The following is an 11887-nucleotide window of genomic DNA, read 5'->3' as shown; positions in this document are numbered from 1 at the left end:
GAGCGACAGTTGATAACCGCTGGTGTTGCCAGAACGTCATCGATGGAGGGTCAGACTTTTGTTTCAATCATTGCTGGATTGGAAAAATAAAATAAAAACAACCAAGAACCAAGCAGTCATTTGCATGCTAGCTGCTAGCAGCCAGTTCCTGAATAGCACCGTTCTGTTCTAGGCCCTTACACAGGTCTTGTTCAGTACTAACATCCAAAAACAACTGTGGTAGTGAATGACCAGGGCTATGCTCAGGTCTCACAATGGTGCTTTCTGGACACTGGGTAGCTGAGTGTCTAGGGAGCCAGATCCCACAGAAGCCCTGGAGAAGGGGGCAAGTTGGGCCAGCGGAGGGGCAAGGGCAAGGACAATTACACAACACAGCTCCCAGAGTTAACTCATATCTGTGTCTAATCTGTTTGCCCCTCCCCGCTCCACCTACACAGATGTGCCCTTTAAATATTTATTTGCCCACCTTTGCCGTGTGTGGTAGACTTTGTCTCAAAAGTCAGCTTGATCCCTTTTGAAGGTGTTTACTAATTAGATCAGGCTGGGCAGTTAGGCAACTGCAGATAAATTTATCCTGTGTAAGGTAGTTCCTGGGCAGGAGACCCCTAGACAGCCTCAGGGAGGTCAGCTGCAGCTCCCAGCTTCCTCTGTTTATTGGAGGAAGTCCTAATGATCGCCCAATTAAGCTGAATGGCACAGCCCCTGTTTCTGCCATTAGCCCCTGACATGAGTCTAAGGCCCACATCAGAGGGGCTGCAGCCAAAAGGCTAAATGCTCTTAGCAAGCATGATTATGGATCAGTTGCATGCTGGGCTCACTTTGACATAATCCACGTGAAATTCTTGCTCCGTGACATAGCATCTGGGCCGGAGGTATTGACTCGAATCAGAGCTTGGCTTGAAAGGGATACTGCTGCAGCAGTAATTCCAGTTCAATAGACCCGCAGGTCACTGCCCTCAAATATTTAAAAATAATATTTGCTTCAGGAGAATCTGGGCACGTGCATGAGTGTATGCACGTGGGCATGTGTGTACACGTTTGGGTGTATAGATCCAGCTGAAAGAGCTTCTAGAAGAGGCGAAGCATAAAGTGAGGAGGAGAACTTTATTATACTGGGTCTGAAGGCCGCCTCAGTCCATGGTCAGGCTCATCGGATCCCCTTCAGCCACCTTGGCCATTGTCACTGTTCTGATAGGCAGGGAAGAGAGAGACAGCTGATGAGGGCACAGGGAATATCTGTCTTAGGTCTCAGAGGATCCCCTTAGAGACTTTTGCTTCAAGGGTCTTTGCTTGTTCCAAAGTTAAGGCCAAGTGCTCCCCACTTCATGGAGCCCCCTGGAAGAGCCCGAGAGCATGCTGGGAGTGATGCCTGCCAGCCTGTGACCAAGCTGTAGGCGTCCATGGGCTTTGCCTGTCACAGCACTCCTCTCCCCAACAGAGCCAAGAGCGCTCCTCCCTGTTTCTGTGAACCCTGTTCACATGTCGGCCATGCTCCATAATTAAGACGGTTCATATGTTTACCACGGGACTGGGAGTACATCAGCCTTGTAACCCACTACCACGATCTAGACCTCAGCCTTGTAAACCACTACCACGATCCACAACGTGTATCAAATGACCAAAAAACACATCTCACAGGGAGATCTGAGTTTCCTCTCAATATGACTAAAGAATGCAGCCTCTCTCAATAAAGTGGAGAACAAGTCGCCCGAAGTTAGCGTTGGACGAAGAGCCTGGGGGTGGCAGGGTGTCAGAGGACAAGCCAGCCATGTCAGCATCCATCTGTCCCTGGGAGATTTGACTTTCCATCTGGGGAGGATGGCTTTCTTTTTAATCCTTCTGCCACTGTCACGCTGGCCTCCAGTGTTAATTGCTTCCTGATTTAACAGTTTGGCCCTACCAAGGATAAGCCCCCTTCCTGTGTTTCCGTCATTTGGGAGTAGATCTTAGCAGTTAGAACTTCTAGGGTCAAACCACCTGAATCTGAGTCCCATCCCCCCCACGAACAAGCTGTGTGACCTTGGGAGGGAGGCTACTCATCTCTCTGTAGCTCCTCCTTGGCTTCCTCAACAGTAAAGTGGGAGCGAATCAGTACTTTTGGAGGTTGTCGTGAGGAATTAATGAGAGTCGAGGCAGAGGCCTGAAGAGTGTCTGGCTTAGTATAAATGCTCAGGATTGTTAGCTCTTTCTTCCTGCAACACGAAAATGTTCCTTTCCATCTCGCGCAGCTATGGGGAAGGAGGGGGATTGGAAATAATGGATATTAAGTGCCTGGCCCCCAAATGGTGGTTATTGCAATCATTATTATTGGCTCCCCAGAACAGATCAAAATGTAGAAAAGATTTTAAAACTTCTTAAGGGATTGCACAAAGAAAATGACCCAGAATTCAGCTTTGACCTTGACATCTCCTCCCTTGACTAGTTCACTCTGAAGGATTATGGATCTTATAGACTTTCAAGGAGATTACCAGGGAACAAAAGATCCAAGAAGGAAATCTCTTTTTTTTTAATGCTTAATTGCTAAGATACACACCCTTATTCCTGAGGGACTGACCACAGCAGGGATTTTCCACTTTGGAAAAGACCTTCTCCCTTATCCTCAGGGCTTCACCTTTGTCTAACTTTATTTTTTAATTTTTTTAATTTGTAAAAAAATTTTAGAGATTTTATTTATTTATTTGACACAGAGAGAGAGCACGTGCACAAGCAGGGGGAGCGGCAGGCAGAGGGAGAAGCAGGGTCCTGGCTGAGCAGGGAGCCCAAAGTGGGGCTCGATCCCAGGACCCTGAGATCATGACCTGAGCCCAAGGCAGATGCTTAACCGACTGAGCCACCCAGGAGCCACTGCCTAACTTTAGAAATGCCAAATTTTAAGGCAATACCACCACCATAGTACCGATTATACACCAAGCCATCCCCATACCACCATGCCACAGGCTTTTATTATATTTGTAATATATATATTTGTGAATATATGACCATGTTAATATATTCTATTCTTTTAATGTTCTGTTTTTCAACAAAAATGTAATACTACTTCCAACTACTGTCTTTTGATCTTTTCTTTACTTAATATATCATAAATTTCCTGCCAGATTAATGAAATGATTTTTATACAATTTTGAATGATTCTACCATAATGATCTTAACAAAAGCCCTATTTGTAGACATATAAATTGTTTCTAACGTTTCCTCATTATAAACAACATGTGATGAGCATCCTTATACTTTTACAGTTTTATACCTAATTGTCAGCCTCGAATAAATCACTAGTGGTGGCATCTCTGGCTTAAAAGGCATGCGCTTTTTGAGGCATTTGATAAATTCTGCCCAGTTGTCCCTTAAAAGGCTTTACCAAGGTGTTCCCAAAATAATCGATGACAGTGTTTTCCAACTTCTTTTTTTAAACTTCTTGGCATGTGTAAGAAAGGATAATTTAGGGACGCATAAACAAGGGCAGAGGGCAAAGAGAAGAATATGCTGGAAGCCAACCTCCCTGGGGGCTTGAGCTACCCACAGGGCTGAAGGGAACAATGTCCCTGCATGACCTTCACCCCTTCACCCCTTCACCCACGTGTGCTGGTGAGCTGCTCCGTAATATGGGGTAGCTCCTGTCTATAGGGGTTTTCATATATCCCAGTAACCCTGGATTCTGGTTTCCAAAAGGAGCCATTTTTCTTAGGGAGCAAGGCTAGGCGGCGGTGTTGGCAGGGGACCAGAGAAAAGGCAGAAGGTGGCCCAGGTGAAGAGGTATCACCTTGTGAGCCTTCAGTGGGGTGTCATTGGCTGTTGTGGCTTAAAACTCAAACACATTTTTCAGGTGACAATCTCTAAGAAGTGGCTAGTTACGTTGGAGGCTAACTCTGGATCATTCCTCCTTTGTCAGCGGAACTCAGTGAGTCTGAATGAATCATAATGAAGAAGCATAACTTGTTGGGGCTTCCCAAGACACAGAAAGGAATCTGGCCAACCTTTCTGTTGAAGCTTTATGAGAGAGGTGAGCACAACCGCTGATCTTTATGAAGGCAACTGTGGCTTGGAGCCTTTGTGCTCCACTGTGCCTTGTAAAGCTTTTATGGTACCTCTGTCATCCCCTTGGTAGGTCCCGTGTCATGAAGAAGGACGCTGAGCATGAGGAATATGCCATCTATGACTTCTTCCAGGTTTCTGATCCTTCCAGGGAGGGGATCTCAGCACTTTCTGGCTCTTGTCAAGAAACCAAATTGCTGAAACCAAGCGACTTGTTCCCAGTGGTAAGATCTTGTTTGGTTAGAAGGGTGTAGCTTTATGTAACTCTGGGGCTTACTGGCTTGGGGGAGAGCTCCCTGGCATCTGCTGGAATTTGTACGTGATGATGCAGGGAGCGAAATGGGGAAGGCAGGCATTTACTGACCTAACACAGACTTGTTAAAAAATGCCAAGTACATATATGCCATCTCTCTGCATTAAAAAGAAAATATATACTGTCAGGAGAGAAAATGGATTATGATTCACTGCTCATCCTTTTAGGTAAACATATGAGTGTTCCTACGGCAAAGAGAAAAGTTGAGCGTAGGTTCATGCAGCCTCACCACGTATTTCCCCAGCCATCTACCAGTGGGACTTCTTAGGTTTGTATTTTTCTCTATATTTTTCTTTCTGTTTTCTCCTTTCTCCTTCTGCCGTATGGGATCATAGAAAACAACAATAACAAACAAAAAGCTAACAGGACTTACATCCAGATTACTTGGAGTCAAGTCGCTGTGAGATATTGGGCTTCTCTGAGTCTCACTTTTCCCATCTGCAAATTGAACATAAGACCTGCTGTTCTGTGTTTGTTCATTCACCACAGGTAAGTTGAATATCAATTAACCAGTTGGCAGAAAGATGAAACATTGGCTCCAAAACTTAACATGTGTGAGTTTTTATATTTTTACTTTCTGTTTTAAAATTTTTTCTCCTTTTTCTCTCTTGACTTATCTCTGGACTTCCAGAGATACGCACAAGCATCTTTGGTTCCACTGGTAGATTTATGGAGTCTTGAATTATTTGGAGGTTAGTAGATTGTTTCCCTCTGTTCTTGGTGCAAACTACCAATCAGAAAATAGTGCTGGAATAGGAATAATTTTCTTTTCCTTTTATGATGTCTTTTTCATTGTCTCTAAGCTTTCTGTGGCTTTTCTATTTCTATCTGTATCATGCAGACTGCTAAGTGGGATAGGCTCCTAATCGGTGTCCTTGATTTGTTCTCTCTTCTTGCCGGCCCATCCTATACATAGTGTTCAGTCATTCACTCACTTAGCAAACATGTATCAAATATCTGTTAGCTTCCAAGAACTCTGGTGGGTGCTGGACATATGCCTAACTAGTTCAAATACCTCCCTCAGATTCCCATTGCTTTCGATGTAAATATTAAGCCCCTTAAGCTAGAAATTCAAAATACATGCATATATCTGTTTCAAACTTTTTTTTTTTAAAGAATTTATTTATTTATTTGACAGAGAAAGACACAGTGGGAGAGGGAACACAAGCAGGGGGAGTGGGAGAGGGAGAAGCAGGCCTCCCGCTGAACAGGGAGCCCGATGCCGGGCTCGATCCCAGGATCCTGGGATCACGACCTGAGCTGAAGGCAGACGCTTAAAGTCTGGGCCTCCCAGGCGCCCCTCAAACTGCTTTTTAATTTTCTCTCTCACTACATTATCAACTCTCCACTCTAGGCTGGGCTAATCTCACTGTCTCTCTGCCTTTGCAGATGTCATTCCCCCTTCTAAGTATATACTGTCTTGTCTCTGTTTTATTTGTCCATAACCTAATGTTCAGTGGTGTGCTAACAAAAGTTAATTCTTTTGTGAAATTCTTCTGACTATCCCTCCTTGGGACACTTGTCACTTAATATCTGAGGCCATATAATTCAAACTGCTGCATAGCTTTTCAAGCATATAGGAAAACAGTAAGATTTCAAGGTTACTTGTTCTTGCATCCTCCATAGGACCTAACATCACAGTGTTCTGCTCAACAGACACTTGCCTGTTAGTTGTTTGAGCCATAGGATAAAATGTAAAAACTGGAAATAAATGTACTGTTAGAATTATCCTAGTAGCTGATTGCTTCCCTCTCATTTTGGGGGATGACTTCAGATGCCAACTTGGTTCAAACTCTTATCAACAGTGTCCTCTCCAACCTGGTTACCATCGATTCTTCATCCTTCTTCCGTCAAAGTCCTCTTGCTGTGGAAATGCAGGGTTAGCTGGTCTTGCCAGGAGATCATAGTATCAGGTGGGAGAAAGAGCTGCTGCTTTGCTTAGATATCTAGATCTGAGTTATAATTCTAACTGCAAGCTGAGCAACACCGGAAAAGTTATCTTGCCTCTCTGAGCCTCAGGTCCCTTTTCTGTGAAATAGAATACAGAAAACCCCTTGCAGGGGCAGTTGTGAAATTTAAATGTGATGATGTGTGTATATAGCACTCATTATCTTGCTCAATTCATACTAGGTGCTTATTAAATTATAGATGTGATTGATATTTACTATAGATGCTAAAGCGGTCCACATCTTCTTTGCCGGAACCACTGGATTTATAAGGCTGCATCCAATCCCGTGTGTGGTGGGCTCTCATAGACTTTCATTTTGGGGGCTGGCTATATCCAACCTCCTCCATTTGCTGGTACAGACTCTCTTTTTTTGGAGTCTTGTTGAAGAGTAGTGGCCTCCACCTACCACAGACGTCAGAGAGTTTAGGCTGACCCCACATCCCCAGGCTGCCAGAGCTGAGCAAATATCCAGGGCTTGGCCTGGGACAGTGTGAGGCAGAAATAAAGTGATAGTCATGCTGAGATCTTTGTAAAGCGAGACTGAGGTGGTGATAATCACCACATGGTGCTGTGAGTATTTTTCACGATGGCAGTGATAATAGAATCAATAGCGAGAATATTAGGAAGGACTGGGTGGCTTTGGGGGTTTGGTTATTAATGGCTGGTAACCGTGCATTGATTGGCACTGGGGGGCTGGGGGGGTTACCGTTTTTCTTAATCAAGTAGTGACCTCTTCTGGAGAACGAAAGAGGCAAGCAGAGCCTCAGCACTAGGGGACCCTTACACATCTGCACCAAGACAAGCAACGACAGAGTGGATGGTCCCCAGGGGAGAAACTCTCAGGGTAGATGTTTGCCCTGAGCAACCAAATGGAAAACAAAAACAAATGAACTGAAACTGAAAATCATTTGCTCGGGAGCCCTCCCTGAGAGAGCTATCATAGACAGAGCTGCTGAAACTTTGGGGACCCAGTCTTTGCCTTGTGGTGAGGCCCCTGGTCATGCAAGCTACCCAGATCCAGGGATCCAAGACCAACCTTTAGGGGGAATGGATCAAAAAAGGTCCCGATGGGAAGTGTATTTTTGTGTATTCCTAACTGGAGGAGAAAAGAAAGACTACTTCAGATGCATAAAGCAAGGTGAAAAGTGACGTCTAATAGAATAAGTGGCTTTTGCTCAGTGATCCCTCTTTAGGGGCGGGAAAGGGGCAAGCTCTTCTTATAGTCTTGCCAATTGGACTAGGGGTAAGAAAAACCAGAAGAATTTTTGTTGTTGTTGTTGTTGTTGTTTTTCTCCGCCAAACATCACCATATTCATCTGTTACTTCAGACTCGTGGAAGGAGAAAGAACCTCCAGTAAGCCTTCTTGGTGACTCTAGCTACCACTGCATTCTTCTTTTTTGTGCATGTCCAGAACTTAAGCTGGGCGAGATCGTGGAGCATTTGATCAGACCTGGTCTCTGTTGGGCTGTCCTGTATCACACATTCCAGAGGATACAGGCCTGGTTTCCACTTAGATTCATGGGCAGCGAGGTGCAGTTTGATGGAAATCCTATTATCCTACCCCTTGTTGAATGAGATCAGAAGAACTGGACTCAGAGAGGGGAAGGGGCTTACCCACGTCGAGAGATGGAAGGACAGGGCTCTAGATTAGAAATGGGTCCTCCAACCAGTTAGCAGTCAAGCCCCTCCCACCTCCCCTCCAAGCAGCCCTCTGCATACTAATCAACTAGTTATATTCATAATGCCTGCGTACTGGGTTGGTTAATAGTATGGTAGCTACAATTTGTTAAGCAACTACTGCATGATAGTCTCTGTTCATTCATTTATTTAGCAAAGATTTATTGACTACAATGTGCCAGACACTGGAGATACAGTAGTAAGGAAAAAATTGTAAGCTCACCCATTGGCAGTGATCTCATCAACAGGTAAAATGAAAACTGTGATCTCTGAAGGCTGGGGATCAGATGCTGTAGGAAGCTGCAATGGTAGGGTGGAGCTCTTAGTCCAGGGAGAGCTTCTTAAGGAAGTGGCCATTCTACTCATCTAGTAGCTGAGGCCTAACAGCTCTGAGCCATCCTGGCCGCCTCTTATTTGCTTACACCCTACATCCTCTCCACCAACAAATCTGGTTGGCTCTGCATCTGAAATATGTCCAGAATCTACCCATGTCTCACCACCTTGCTGCTGTCCCTCTTTGTCCAAACATGCCTAGTCTCTTGTGTGTATTGCTGGAACATGATCTCCTTGCTTCCACTCTGGCCTCCCCAGAGTCAAATACGTTCAGACAATTCTCGGTCATAAGTTTGTGTAAGTCTTGTACAGCAGAACTTCTCAGAGGTTTTCATGTTCTAATCAATATACTAAATCTCCAAGAATAGAATATAGTATATAGCTTATTGCAGACCTACTTGACCGCAGAATTTTTTTCTTACAGTGTTTCATGCAACTGCTGCTCTATAGAATGCACTCTGGATAACCCAGAAAATGTCTGTGAAACTCTATCATATAAAGTATTATTATTATCCCACATGATGAGCTGATGGGGGACAGAGCCATGTGGCCACAACAGCTTTGTTGAACGGGGAGTCAGGTTGAGTTTTAGCCCTAGTGAGCTGCTTCTGAGCTGTGTGGCTTTGGGCAACTTATTTCATCTTTCTGAGCCTGGTTTCCTCATCTGCAACCTGCAGATAATAATTCCTGTCCTGTCCACTTTGCGAGGCCATTGAGAGAATCCAATGAGATAATGGACGTCAAAGAAGGGGCGTCCCCTCCCCCACTAAACCAAACCAAACCCAAACTCAGTGCCACCACTGTGCTACAGGGGACGCCTCGACAAACAGTATTTCAGGTTCCACCATCTCTGCACTTAATTGTAATCAAAGAGCAACAAATTAACATTTGGTTTATTTATTTGAGCAACTGGGAGTAAAACCCAGGGAGTTGCCGGCCGTTGGCTAGAAATCAAACAAAACAAAGAATTAATTGGAGCTAAAGCTGTGGAGAGCGCTAATCTGTTCCAGGCATGGGAACAGGCAAAAAAAAAGCCAGGTGCCCAGACCGCATAGACAGAGAATGTAAAGACCAGGGATTGCGTGGAAAGGCTCAGGAGGGAAGAGAGTATGTGGCAAGAAGGCTAGGAAACTGTAGCTGAAGGTTTTATTATCCTCTCAGCTCCTGGTGTGGACATGGTGCCCCATGCAGGGTCACTGAATGCCGCTGGCTGTGATAATTCGGTGAGGGTCAGTGGGGCAGTGTGGAAACTCTAAACTGGCAGAGTTTTGGGTCTCTGTAAGGTGCACCTGGTTCAGAGTACCTGGCTCAGACCAGGTCAGCAAGTTCTGCTGTTGCCCCCCTTCTGGACCCAAACACTTCCAGGTTTTCTTTTCCTCTAGGGCTTTGCCTATGACTGACCAGGTGACCGGGGGCTCCCCTCTCTGATCCCCTGGAGTAACTCACACTCTACAAATACAACTTGTGTTTGTGGCCCAAGCCTCTGATGATGATGACAACAAGAATGATGATGGTATTAATAAGGGTAATAAAAAATAGACCATCCATGTGGACACCTAGAAAGCCACTCCTATCCAACGCCCTCAAGGGGGTTGTATGACTAAATAAATGGCCAGTGGGTGTTCTTTCATTTTTGTCCCATGCCCACTTATCAGGAAGTTTAAATCCAAAGTGCTTTCTCCACCTACCCCCAAACCTTAAGACTGAGGCAACAGTGCCCCAGGCAAGAACTCAATAGAATGAAAAAGGTTTCTGTTTGCACAAAGTTGTTTACCAGGATTACTAAGCAAACAAGGGGAATGGAACAAACTGATAAAAACAATCTTTGGTGCTTTCCTCTGGGATTTTCTGAGGTCTTTCAAAGTATGTCCAGTGATGGGTGAAATTGACTTCTTGGGGGAAAGAGAAGAGGAAGGAAAATGAACATTATCATGAATCTCGTCTCTTGAGGGGTTTAGGGCTGTAGCTGACCATGACTCTTCCTAGCCTTTGCTGAACATTACTTTTTTGGGGGATGACCTGTAGTTGGGTACATAGGTCAGTAGTGTTCCCCAGAAACACGGATAGGCTGAGGGCAGGGAAAGCTGATTGAGTGGAGTGTCCTGGCCTTTCCCAGAAATGAGGGTCCACTAAGTATGCGTCCAGATGGCGGAACAACCAGGTGGGCAGGGAGTGCGGGCTGAATTGCTGGGAGCAGTAGGGGCACAAATATTTAGGTAGCTGCTGGGTTTCTCACAACTAGGAGAATCATAGCTTACAAAACAAACTGGCAGCTCACTCAGTTTGAGGTAAGCATTATTGTCCCCACTGAACAGATGAGGAAACTGAGTCTCAGAGATTGCATTGAACTTGTCTAAGATTACCCAGGCAAAACCTAGTAGGGCCTAGATCCAAATTCTGAGCTTATTTATTTATTTGAGAGAGAGAGAGAGAGAGCGAGAGCGAGAGAGAGCGTGCACAAGCAGGGGGAGGGGCAGGCAGAGGGAGAGGGAGAAGCAGGCTCCCAGGGAGCCCGGACACAGGGCTCAATCCCAGGACCCTGGGATCATGAGCTGGGCTGAAGGCAGATGCTGAACTGACTGAGCCACCAGGCACCCAGAAATTCTGAGCTTTTGATGGCATGTCCTGAGTTTTTTCCCTATAGCAAGAATCTGAGAAGCCTGACCTTTTCCCAGCCACCAGCCTGGGGATTCGACATGTTTGGCTCATTGTCGTTATCTAATTACTGTTTTGCTCTGAAGCTTGCCTTCATTTCTGGGCAGCTCCCGGAATAGAGACACATTCAGTAGTGGCAATAGAGGTTGTTTCTGGGGGTCGAGGGGTGTAGCAGAGTGAGCAGATACAGGTTAAATGACCCCAAGGGCTTTAGAACCCCTTGAACCTTAAGAACTCACAAACAGAGCACTTACTAAGTGTCGGGCAGAATGCTGAAGGCTCTCAGCAGGAGCTCACCCTTCCTTGCACTAACCTTATGAGGTACACATCATTGTCATGTCCATATACAGATAAAGGGACTGAGGCTCACAGAAATTGACTTGTCCAAGATTGCACAGCCAGAAAGCAGAAGAGCTGGGAATTGGCAAGAGGTAGTCTGAGTACTTAATCCTGCCTCTGTAAATACTTGTCAGATATTAAGATGATACCAGTGGTTCTCAAAGTGGTCCTAAGATACAGCATTGATATCAACCAGCAACGTGTTAGGGATACTGAATCAGAAAGTCTGGATGTGGGGCCCTGCCCTCCGGGTGGTAGCAGCCTTCCGTGTATCCTGATGCACACTCATGTCTGAGGACAGCTGGACTAAGCTGCACTGCTGTGCTCTAAGGGAGAAAGGACTTACACAGAGCACTGTGGCCACCAGATGAGCCTGGTCTTGGGAAGATGGCTTTCCAGAACGTGCTGTTGTTTTGGTTTGTGTAGCATACCTGGGGGAGTAGAGAAGAAGCAGAACCTCTCCAGAGAGAGGATTTGATGGGAAGAGAAGGTGGGAAGGGGTGACATCACAGCCACCTTCCAAGAATACAGTGTTTGTAGGACACATAGCATTTATCCAGAAGGCTCACTGAAGTCAGGTGACTTGGCCAAG

At 45.5% G+C, this 11887-nt stretch overlaps 1 long non-coding RNA gene across 21 annotated transcripts in view; it reads left to right on the top strand.

Moving 5' to 3' along the window:
- LOC114211185 (uncharacterized) overlaps nt 1-11887 on the top strand; it is a 376382-nt gene that overhangs the window by 314091 nt on the left and 50404 nt on the right. For 14 of the 21 annotated variants that reach the window (XR_015768071.1, XR_015768068.1, XR_015768063.1 and 11 more), the window contains 2 exons: nt 3887-3997; nt 4103-4253. The exons of 3 other annotated variants lie outside the window; for them this stretch is intronic. This is a non-coding gene — a long non-coding RNA (uncharacterized LOC114211185). Of the gene's footprint in view, nt 1-3820; nt 3998-4102; nt 4254-4509; nt 4611-4677; nt 4825-11887 lie in introns of those variants that run through there. 4 more of the 21 variants (XR_015768058.1, XR_015768067.1, XR_015768072.1 and 1 more) reach the window with 3 other exon arrangements.

This window comes from Eumetopias jubatus, unplaced genomic scaffold, assembly GCF_037043125.1.
Source record: "Eumetopias jubatus isolate StellerSeaLion01/CBP00866 unplaced genomic scaffold, mEumJub1_p1.0 scaffold_4, whole genome shotgun sequence".
NCBI classification, from domain to species: domain Eukaryota; kingdom Metazoa; phylum Chordata; class Mammalia; order Carnivora; family Otariidae; genus Eumetopias; species Eumetopias jubatus.
Note: the sequence above shows the minus strand (reverse complement) of the source record. Positions and strands in the feature narration are given on the sequence as shown.